The sequence below is a fragment of the Camelus dromedarius genome, chromosome 14 (genome assembly GCF_036321535.1).
Source record: "Camelus dromedarius isolate mCamDro1 chromosome 14, mCamDro1.pat, whole genome shotgun sequence".
Lineage (NCBI taxonomy): Eukaryota > Metazoa > Chordata > Mammalia > Artiodactyla > Camelidae > Camelus > Camelus dromedarius.
The window spans coordinates 3,428,506-3,440,723 of NC_087449.1; the positions used below are offsets into that span (position 1 = coordinate 3,428,506).

A 12,218-nucleotide genomic window follows, 5' to 3' on the forward strand; every position below is an offset into this window, starting at 1 on the left:
GCACCAAAGTCACCATCTGTATACAACAACTTCCATATGCTTAATTTTTGATGCTGCTTAAAATCTTTGTAAGTCATTATGTTGTGGACTTGTCCAAACCTACATCATTTCCAATATCTGAGTCTTATGTTGTCTTCTTAAACAGAGCTGTGGAGAAAGAAATGAAATAAGATTGGACTGACAACATATCCAATAACCTCAGCTCATTATTTTCTGCAGCACTGTGACGACTATTCAAATAAAATTAGAAGATCTGGCAGCCCCTGCAAATGCTAGTGTAAGGCTAATGTCAGGCCAAATATTCTATGAACCTAAGACAGTGCTCTCCGTGAGTAACTGAAACACAAACATTGATTAGGAAATATCCTTTGAAAAGTTATCAAATAAGTGAGAATAATAAAAGTAGAATTTTAGTCAAGAAATCAAGAAAGTAGTATTTTCCTTGTACCAAACCTAGATGAAAATGCTCAATGTCCCAAGAAAGCAGTCAAGATCATCTGTTCAGTCAGACTTTGTTCAACCTCCAACCAGAATTTTAACTTAATGCACAGATAAAACTAGGAAAATCATAAATAAGTACAGTTAGTTTAATCTTTCTTTAGAAAGCAAGGAAATGGAGGAATTTGCCATTAAATTGTTTTCCTAACTACTCCAACTGCATTGGAGTTTAGTTTTACAAAACACATTTTAAGTTTATAGATTTCTTAATAGCTTCTCTTTTGGGGGTCATTTTTTCATTTAATAACAATTACTGCTGTACACACGTAGCAGAGATTAAAGTCAGATTAATATCTGGGGTCTATAATCATGTCACATCTAATTAAATTTCACTAATATTTAAGAAAACTCAGGTCTATTCTAATTCACACCCATCACATCTTCTATGTGCTACGGAAGCGTGGAAGGAAGTTGGAACATGTGGATGTTTTTAGCCCAGAGCACTCAGTTGAGTGATACAAGAGCTCACCCCACATACAAAAGAGCTAGAGTTAGTGAGCAGGGATTCACTTCATTGTGATTCATAGAACACACGCACTGGCATTTAAAAATTAGGAAGTATTCACAGATGACTTCCTAGGAGCAGATGTAGCACTTACAAAATTCTTTTACACACCATGCAGCACCAGAGACATTTGCTCATAAATCTGATCAACTCCTCCGTGTTCCATGGCCTTTGTACTCCCAACAAACCACACCTGACCTAGGGAAGCTGGAGCAATCCTTTTTACAGTTCACATTATTTTAATGTTACAACCATCAAAAATCTTCACAAACAGGAGCTCACATTTTTGTGATTTATCATCTCTTCTTTATATGACAAGATTACTTAAAGAAAAATTGCTTAAGAAGAATATCAAGGTTTATTCACATAGGTAAGAAAAGGAAAACAAGTTGGGTGTTTGAAATTGAACCACTTTATGCTCTCCTTTATTCATAACTAGCACTATTTTTGTAAAAGACACTATATTCTCCAGAGTTCATATAAAACAGATAATGCAATTTTTAGTTTTTCTCTCTCCACCTACCTTTTTTCTTCTCCATTTTCTCCTCAATGGAAAAGCATTTTTATGCAGAGACCATGGTTTTAGGCATAGAACAAGGGTTGGGAATTTAGAGGCTTAAAAGCTCTGGACCCTCTATTACAGTTGTGAGGTTTTCTTTAGGTAACTCAGTGTCTGTGCGACTCAGTCTCTACCCTTACATTTGGAATTACAATGCTTGTTCTTACTTATTTTACCAAATTACAGTGAGGGCTGAATAGGGTTAAAGAGTTTGGGAACTACAGTTGCTGCATAAATCAAGATATGGTATTTTGGAATAATTATTATAGCACATCAACTTATCATTGACAGCTAATAAATCATTTAGCACATTAGTAACAAAAACTACTAATTATGCTAAGTGAACAGTGTCCTGATATAATTCTCTACTTTCTTCCTGGTGACTCATTTAGCATGAATCGTCTTTCTTACCACTCAGTGCTTTGCCAGCATTTTCTTTAATCTTATCAGATCTCTTTGATTTAATTGAGAAGTCATTCTTGAAGAATGTTATTTTTCTTGCATCTCTTCCACAAAGTAATATAATTAAGATTATGCAAAACAGAGAAGATTCCCCGAGTGCCAGGCAAGAGTGAAGGCCTGTGAAATCCCAAAATTAGGAATTGCTGTAGTCAACATAAATAATTGACATTTAGATGACCTAATTAAAACAAATTACATCTCTGTAGGGAAAGTTATGATTTCAAAGACAGGATATTCCTGAGAAATAATAGACAAAATATCTGAGATTGCTGTGCTTTATGTTTTTCTGTAAAAATCATGCAAAATTGAGCTTTATTCTTGACAAAATAATATTCACCATGTAGGGAAATTGTGGAAATTTGAAAATATATCAGAAAGAATATTTTTGACTACTGTTCAGGCAAAATAGCATAGCGGTTAAGTGGGACAACCATAGAGCCCAACAGCACAGTCTTAGGTCATGTCTATGCAAATTCCTTAATCTCTGTGCCTCAGTTTCATTGTCTATAAAATGGGAACCTCCTGGGGCTTTTGTGATGATTAAATCACTCAGTGTATGTGAAATGTCTTGAAGAGCACCCTGAATACAGTAAGATTTTGATAAGCCTCCAGTCTGTGGTAATTTTCATTGTTTTACCTGCCCAAGTACTCTGATGGTAAAAGGATAATTGGAAACATTATAAAAATAAAATGGACAACTTATACCTTAGTATTTTGTCAAATAATTTACTTTCAGAATTCCTGACGGAAAAAAATTCTGTTTTCACATGAAAATTACCCTTGATCCAGGAGGACATTATTGCTTCTTCTCAGGAAGCAGTGCCTTTTTATACAGACACCCCCATGCACTCAGAAGCGTGCTCTCACTGGGGAAGTGTAGCAGTTACGCTCCAACCCTCTAATGGCTTTGAATTTTGCTCACTGTGTCAAATCACCTTTAATAAAGAAATAGAATTATAGATACTGACACCATAGGGGAAAAAAGCACCTTCAGATTCCTTTTATAAGGATTTTGGCCCACTCACATTAATGGAACAATATCTACCATATCTCCTGATGAGTAGATTTTTTTAAAGCAAAGAACCTGCTGATAAAACTTTGTTAAAATTTTATCAGAATCCTATTTCAAATGCCCATACCAAAAGCACTTTTGTGTGATGTACAGTATCTACAAAATGATTTAAATGATTATCTATTGAAACCTTATCTGTGGGGTATTTTAAAATATTTCTTTCTCTTGTTGAAAGCAGAAAGTGGTTCTTGGTGAAAATGTACCAAAGTCAGCTTACTCCATTGCACAATGTAAGTTGCAGAGCAGATTTGTCTTGAACAAAGCAACAAATCTCTAGAGCATAGTGATTAAGAAAAACTTGTGAAAACTGTGCTGCCTGAGCTCCATACCCAGTGACGATGATTAGCTGTGTGGCCTTAGAAGAGTTAACATAATGTCTTTGTGCTTCGGTTTCCCCATCTGTAAAATGAGAAATTGTATTTATCCAGTGCGATTACTGTGGAGATTAATGAGATGGCACGTTTGAGATAGTCATGGTACACAGGAAGTGTGCAAAAGCTTTGCCTCTGTCCTCACGGGTATGTGCATTTTCTGGTCAGTAGCTGGTATACATGTTTTAAACATGTTTATTTTGGAAATCAATCCAGCAACTCAACAAGTCACTAATTTTAGGAATGTTGTCATTGCATAGCATTACCCTTAACTGTACATTTGTAAACACTGGTATAAAAAATTGTTTGTTTGTTTTTTTTTAAAAAAAAAACCCATCTATATTACATACTGATTAATACAAGATTATAGAAAGTGATCAAGTACCCGAACAAATAAACAAAAAATATGGCATCTTCGTGTTCTGTTTAAAGGTTAAAGCTTTCCAAAAGTCTTTTTTTACTGGAATGTTTATTGTTTTAAAAGTCACAGCCAAGAGAAAGAGAAATGGATGGGGGCTTGAATATAGGGAATTTAGGTTTCCTGAAATCCCAGGCCACTGTCCAGTCAGAGCAGACAACTTTACTGTTAATTCCTTGTTCGTTATTTGGTTACTCCCCCTACAAGAATGTTGCTCTAGTCTTAAAAATAGTAATAGCTTATCATTTTATTAGCAACTATCAAATATTAAAAGCTATTCTAAGTGCTATAAACATTATTTCAAAATCTCTCAACAATCGTCTGTAACAATAAAGAAAAATTATAGGATATCAGATGTAAAGAGAAAATGTAATTCACTTTTCATAATTAATTGGGAGAAGTCCCATCACCTGGTTAGCATGAAAAACTAAGTGCCCAATCTAAATTTAATCTAGTCCGATTACATAAACAGCTGCTGTAGGGCCTGGTCTCTAGCTGGAGTAAAGTCTTCTCTCCTTCTGTCTTTTCTGTAAGATGAGATGAGAGAAGAGTGTGTGGATGACTTGGCCTTGCACTTTGGAAGAACAGAAGAATGCCCTGACCTTGTGCTAGTCACCGGGTCTTCACTAGTTATCTTCTGGGTTCCAGAGCAATGCTTCCTGTCACCAGTTGACTATTAAGGCTTCAGTCTGTGGCTAGTGTATCCATGTCCCTTCATTTGGGCTGAGCAACACTCCTAGAGTAACTGGAACTCCCTTCAGCTCTCCAGATTGTGTGCCCATAAGCCTCCACCTACCCCCATGTCTTGTGGCCTGCCCAGCCTCCAGTACAGGATGGATTGCCAGCATCTGGCAAGCCCACTGTTTCACTGGCTGGCTGGCTTGCTCTTTCTTTCTTTCTTTCTTTCTTTCTTTCTTTCTTTCTTTCTTTCTTTCTTTCTTTCTTTCTTTCTTTCTTTCTTTCTTTCTTTCTTTCTTTCTTTCTTTCTTTCTTTCTTTCTTTCTTTCGGAGCAGTAATTAGGATTATTTATTTATTTGTTTGTTTTTAATGGAGATCCTGGGGATTGAACCCAGGACCACAAGCATGCTAAGCACGCACTCTACCACTGAGCCATACCTTCCACCAACACTGCCTTTCGGTCCACATGCACCCCACACATGAGCTGAGAGGCCAGGGGGAAGGTCAGCCTGATCCTCTCCCAGCCTGATCACAACATCCCACTCTTTTAACTAGGTTGCCTTGCCTGTGATGTTACAGGTTCCTTCTAGAATTCCAAAAGGAGAATGGGGAAGAGAGATCTTTCCATGCTAGCTATATCCCAGAATTTACCTAACACATGTCCTCTCCAAGCTCAATGAAAGGAAATTAAGACACAATGACTTGTTTCTTCCTCTCACACTCTCTCTCACCTCTTTCTTTTCCTCCCTTCCATGATCCTTCAGGACTGAGAACTTCCATTTTATCTTTCCTGTATACTCATGTACTCTCTACCACACAATAGCTACCATCGGGGCTTTGTTATTAAAAGCAGAAAAGCCATTTTTTCTACACTTTGGTGGAACACGTTGACCTGTCTCCTCCAGGTTTGGTTTAACGAGGTAATATGAGAGAGGAAAGGATTACTAAAGGAATATGGCAGACTTTCTCTCCACAAAGTCTGGGTCTCAAGCATATTGTTTTGTTCAGGGCTAAATGACCAGTCTCTTCTGGTTAATGTTGAAATAAAATACGATCTAAAAAGTAGAATTAATTTCTGACAAAACGCTGTCCACTTTTACACTGTAACATATGTTATTAATCCCAGAAAACTGAGGCACAACGGAGCTAAATAATTTGCACAGGTCAAATTTCCCTTTCTCCTAACTGTGTGGATGCCTCATTTGCCTTCATTAATAAGATGCTGATACTTTGGTTGAGAGATTAGTTCTTTCTCCCTTGCAGAAACACACAACAGTCTGCACTGCACATTTCCCTGTAAAACTTGACCAACATTCCTCCTGATGATGTGATGAACTTACTTTCATAACTTTCTATAAATATAATGTAAAATGTAAACTTAAAAAATTGTTAAATATATTTATCTCCACTGTCTCCAAGATAGTTTGAAAGTACAATTAGATATTGAGTCAAATTAAAATTGTGCCTAATGCTGTAATGTCTAAGGACAAAAACTCATCCCAGGGAATATAGAAAATAACTCTTTAAAATAACTCTTGCAGTCCAAGTTAATCCAGTCCACAAGTGTTTATTGAATTCGCAGTTTGTCCCAGGCATATTTTAGATGCTGGGATTGCCGTTCTGAACAAAACACACTTCCTCATGGAGGGAGGTCTATATAAACTCCAAAACCCTTGGTGGGAGAAGGGAGATAAATAATAAACAGATTAACATGTAAATATATAATATTTCAAGTAGTGTTAAGTATTATGAGGAAAAACAAACAGGGTGAGGTAGACGTGTTAAGGTGTCTATTTTACATTCAGTGTTGGCAAAGGCTTTTCCATAATTACATTTAAGCAAGGCCATGAAGGAAGCAAGAGAGGAGGAATGCAGGTTTCTAGGGAAAGTCTGTCTCAGGTACAGAGAACCGCAAGGGCACACACCCGAGTGGGGAGGATGCTAGGTGTGCACAAGGCAGAGCATGGACACAACTGCGGCTGGAGCAGCGGGCACAGGGGCAGATGTGGCAGGTGAAGGGCAGAGGCATGAGAAGCAGATTATCGTAAGGCCTCCCGAGACTTTACCTTTCATTCCCTGAAAGGTACAATGCCACTGGAAGGTTTTGAGAAGAGTGTCATCAACTGAGTTGAGTTGCTGGGTGAGGACAAGACTGACTGTGGGAGAGCAGCAGTGAAGTCAGGAAGGGCTGTGAGGACATGATTGCAATAGCCCAGGAGAAAGAGGATCACCGTCATGTGAAAGATGGTTGTGAAGGGGAGGCAACCTCAAGATGGTATAAGGGAGAGTCATACACGTGTGAACGAAAAATACTGCAAACCATATCAGTAAACAAAGAATGCTGAAACCAAGTCATCAGCAGCTGCTGCCACCCCCCAGTGAGGACAGGCCTGCAGCCCAGCCTCTGCAGCCACTCACAATGTTGCCCTCTGAGCGGACTCAGAATAAGAAAGGACAGGATACTGGCCCCAGATAGCTAGGTGCTTATCAAAGGAATGAATTCTGTGAGCCCAAATGTTTGCTTCCTCCCATACATAGAAAAGCACTAAATTCTTTAACTTGAGATGCCTGTTTTTCTTTTGATAACAAGCAATCTTTTATTGTTCCAACTACCTGGTCTTTGTTGTAAAGCTCCTATATATCCTAGCTCCTCCCCTACCTCTTCAGAGCAGTCCCTCAGAGCGATCTGAGAGGCTGTCATCCCAGCTTGAGTCCTCCCGCCAAATAAAACATAACTCTTAACTTTTAGGCTGTGCATTTATTTCAGTCGACACAAGAAACAGAAGAAGCTATTAAAACGCATTTTCTGTGGGTCATTTTTTTCCGCCTAATTATGGATACTCATTTTTGAAATATCATCTTTACTTTTTTTTCCCTTTAGAAAACAATTTTTCTTCAATACAGCATAGGGATTACAACCTCAGGCTCTCAATTCTGTTAAATGTTTAAATCACTCTTGGATCACTTCTTAGCTATCTGACCTTGGACAGGGTCTTCTGTCTTCTCTGAACCTGTTTCTTTATCTGCAAATTGGCAATAGTAGTGAATAGTTTTTCAAAGTGTTAAAAATGGCAATGCATGTAAAGCTATATAGAAAATGTCTGACGAATTTTAGCTCTTATTATAGCCACCCTTATTTTTGGAAATTTGGAAAATATGGCAATGTCACCTGAAAAAAAATGCACAACCTAAAAGTTGAAAATTATATTCTATTCAGTCTACATACTGAGGACTTAAGCCAGGGAGACAGCTCTCTGATGTCTATGAGGGATGGTTCTGAAGAGGTAGGGAAGACCCAGGATATACAGAAGTTTTTGCAAAAAAAAAAAAAAAAAAAAGTGGTAGGACATCAAAAAATCAGACGTCTCAAGCTAATGAATTTAGTGCTTTTCTCTGGAAAGATGCAAGAGAAGAGCCTGGGCTCACTGAAATCACTCCTTTGATACACACCTTAACTATCTAGGGCAGGTATCCTGATTTTTTTCCATCCTGAATCCCCACAGGGTACATAGTCAGGGATGGCTGTAGTGACTGATAGCTTGATGGCTGCAACAGCCTTTGTTTACTGCTATGGCTGGTGACTTTCTTCATCCACAGCAACATAAAGAAAACAAAAGAGACCAGGGAGGATACTGCCCAGAGGAATGTCTCCTGATGCTGTTAATATATTAGCATGACCTGATGTGAACAAAGTTAATAAATTTTATTCTTTCTCTAGGTTTCAGGGTCCTTATGGTAATAGAGCATTTTTTTGCAATCAATTCTTGCATATATATGAATTTATTACCACAGACACACACACACACACACACACACACACAAACACACACACACACACACACACACACAAACATAATATAAAGTAATAGGGAAAAAAAGTATAGATTTGCCACAGCCAGAGAGGCTTTGCCTTGTTCCAGAAGAATAGTAAAAAGACTGCTTTAACGTGAATGGAGATTAAATGTAGACACAGCCTAAGCTAAATAAAACACAAAAATGAATTCTTCTCATGGTGCTATTCATTCAAATAGAGGATTTGAAATTTGATCAAATGCCAGTGCAAAGGCATATAATGCTTGAATGACATTAATTAGTTGAATATTGAGCCCAGGAGCAAGTGAGGCTCACCCACTGAATATGTACATAAGATTTTCCTATCAAGGAGAACCACAGAAAATATCTGGAGCTGCTTCCTCCTCTTATTTACATTCTGGTTCCTATTAACATTTTCCTGAGAAAGAATTTCATGCAAATACAAGTCTTCCAACTTAATAGCGAACTGATAATAAAGCCAGCACTTTCTTTTGTGAGAAAATGCTTTTAAAAAGCATCTGAACCATGAAAGTATTTAAGAGACTATGATTTTAACCAGGCTATATTTTAAGACATCAACTGAAAAGGAGGATTTTAAATATCCCTTTATAATCTTAATTCCAGAGAACTTTATCATTTCTAGCTTAACACCGCTATTTGACAAATACTAAATTCACATTTCTTAAGCTTTCATTAATTCTTTTATTAGCTTTATCTGTTTTCAACATTTTTTTCTTTGTTCCTGTTTGTGTAATGTGAAATCATGAAATTTTACTCTGATTTCCATCTTTTTTTTCCCAAAAGGAATAATATGAATCTAATCAGGTAGCCAACCTAACAGCTTTGACATCACAAGCCTTCTTGGCATATTAAACAAATTCATCTCAGCCATTCAAATTTAAGAATGCCTAAGCAGTTTCTATATATTTGGATATAAAAATATTTTCTGTACTAAACATGTATTTACTTTGAAAGTTCACAGTAAAATATGCTATCATTTGTACTTTCTTATGGATGTTCTATTTTGTCACTTAACAAATCCATCTGTTTTTAAGTTGCAGACATCCTTCACAGACAGATCAGCAAAAGACCAGAAAGAATCAGTGTAACAGGAAATAAACGAGAAATTCAAAGATCATGACCTGTAATACCTTTTTAACTACTACCTTACCATCTGACCTTCTGCTAGTAGCTCATCCTTGCATACCTCCTTTCTATAGTTTGTAAAAATGGGAATGACAACAGTGTGGTTACCCCCCAAAGGGATTGGGTAGAAAAAACGGGCACAGGGGCTGTAAAATACCTTGCAGGCCATAAAATGCTACATAAATGCTTGAAAACAAAACAAGAGCCCCATGGTTTAATATAAAACTAGTTTTTCAGCTAAACTAAGTACTAGCAGAAGTAACTGAGATCAAACAGGAAAATATGCAAAGCTCCTGGTCATGATTAAAAGGGTTTATTTGTTTGAATTGATTTTATGGACTGATGGGTATGTGTCTGCACAGACTACACGAGCCAATGTGTATGGAGTCATCCAGTCATGACACGGTACTCTTCACAGGATAGTCCAGTCAAGCAGGCTGGAATCAGATGCTAGAAGGCATATCATTACACAGTCCCAGGGGTGCCTTCCTCTTTCAGTGGGTTTGTAGGTGTGTGTTTTGTCTAATAGCACTGTTTACAGTAAACAACCAGAGGTAGAGAAAATAGTTCTGATGTATTTTTTAGCCACCCTAGTTGAATAGGTTCATTATGCCACTTTTCTTTTGAAATTCTAATTTCACTTACTTAAAACTAACGTCACTTGTTTCAAAGAATCTCCCCCCAAATTATGATCTTACTCAGGAAGTTAATCACAACTAGATGTTGCCTGACATAATTTATTGAACATTCAGAAATATCTTAATCATTTTCCAGTTTTTCCTTTCTGTTCCTCAGAAGAGAAGTAAGAAGAGAGGGTAGATCTTATGACCTCTTACAGAAGAGATGTGGTCTCAGTCTCAGAATCACTTGCTAACTTATTACTTAATACTTTTTCTAAAAGTAAAAGCCACTAGAAGAATAATAAGTCCTTTAATCAGGAGAGAGAGGACACATTAACTCAACTAACATATAAAGAATATTTAATATGTATTATTAGCATGCAGTAAGTAACATAAAATAGTTTTACTAGAATTGATACTTCCGAGCCATCACTGAGTGAAGAGCCAAAGGAACACACTACGACTCCATCTTTTCATTTATTAACTGCAGAGCCCTAAACAATCGCTCAGCTTTTTAACCTGTCAGTTCCTTCATTCATCCAACAAAGATTCATTGAGACCAGCTATGTGCTATGCATTCTTCTAGGGACTAGAGAGTCAGTGAACAACAGAAATAAAAGTCCCTGCCTTCATAAAGTTTATATTCAAGTACATGCCCCACCCATCTCAAAGCGCCGTGACAATCTAGGTATGACAATTTATGGGAAAGTGTTTTGTAAATTGTTAAGTACCACAGGAATATGTTATTCCCATGATTATGGCAATTATGTTATTACTAATACTATTTAGTGTTAAATATAAAGTCAGATTTTTAAAGATAAATATAGATTTTTGGCATAAATGGAGGTAAGGGGAGAAAAGAAACATTTAGAAATGGAACAAGCCAAAGACAGACCTTGTGGTTTTATCAGGTTTTCCAAGAGCAAGTAAGAGTTTTCTGTTTTTCTGGTATATACAATGCAAGGAATTTGAGACTGTGAGAAATTAATTTGAGAGGATGACATTGGCGAAATGGTAGAATAGGAAGTCCCAGCCCACATGCCCCCCACAGAAACACCAGTTTAAAAACCATCCATGAAAGAAAATACCTTTATGGAACTCCGGAGTCCAGTTGAGATGTCCTGGTATTCTTGAGGAGCAAAAAATCCAGAAACAGCCGCATTGAAGAGTAAGAAGAAGAGTTTCACTTGATCTGCATGGCCCTTCCTCCAAACCAGCACAACTCAGAGCTGGGAAAAATGCCTTGGTCCAGATTCTCCCACAGAGGAAAGGAAAAGACAGCCTGTGGCTTCCTCAGCCTCTTGTAGTGCTATCCGAGATGCCCGTTTCAGTCTCATCTCACCCAGAGCAATGAGGGAATGTGCATAACTGCACAGTCTGGGAGAAGCTAAGAACAAAGTAAAAGAGTGGGACTCATAGTAACTGGCATGTGGATCTCAACAACTAGCCACAGATCCCACCAGCCCATCTATGGGCCCCACAAGCCAGCCCAGTTTTGCACCCGCATCTAATGCCTGCAAGGCCCCAAGCTGTCCTCTGTGCATCCTCGCAGACAGTGCTTGCACACGCAGATTTCAGCAACAGGCTGAGCTCTATGGGATTAGGAGAAATACACGACCCTGAGGCTGCTCCTTCAAGCAGGAGGGAGAGTAGTAGGGATATCACCTCTCATTCTGGTGTCTCTATCCTAGGGAAAAGGGGCTAGGGGCTCTCAGCCCTGGGCACAGCTCTGCAGGCTAAGAAGAAGGTATATAATCTTAAGACATCTCCTTCAGTAGGGAGGGGGAGGAGTGGAACTTGCCCCCAACACTACCCTAGGGAAATAGAGCAGGAGGAATCTCAGCACCTGGTATGACTGTGCAGAAATGAGAGAAGATATGCAATTCTAAATGTCCTCCACCCACCCCACATACACACCCAAGATAGAGTGAGAGGAGTAGAGTGGGCACAGCTATAGAAAAAGTTTGAAAGAGCTCCAAAATCTCTAGCCAGCCTGACTGCTGAAGGTCTTTCTCTCCCCAAACCAATTCATAAAAACTGGAAGAAGTGAGGGTTTCTTCAGGTGTGCAGATACC

The 12,218-nt window shown here is 38.1% G+C and overlaps 1 long non-coding RNA gene across 1 annotated transcript in view; it reads left to right on the plus strand.

The window, feature by feature from the left end:
• Nucleotides 1-9,945, plus strand: part of LOC135322859 (uncharacterized) — a 30,536-nt gene extending 20,591 nt beyond the window's left edge. Inside the window, exon 3 of the long non-coding RNA XR_010383760.1 lies at nucleotides 9,433-9,945. This is a non-coding gene — a long non-coding RNA (uncharacterized LOC135322859). The remainder of the gene's footprint in view (nucleotides 1-9,432) is intronic.
• The last annotated feature ends 2,273 nt before the right edge of the window (nucleotides 9,946-12,218 follow it).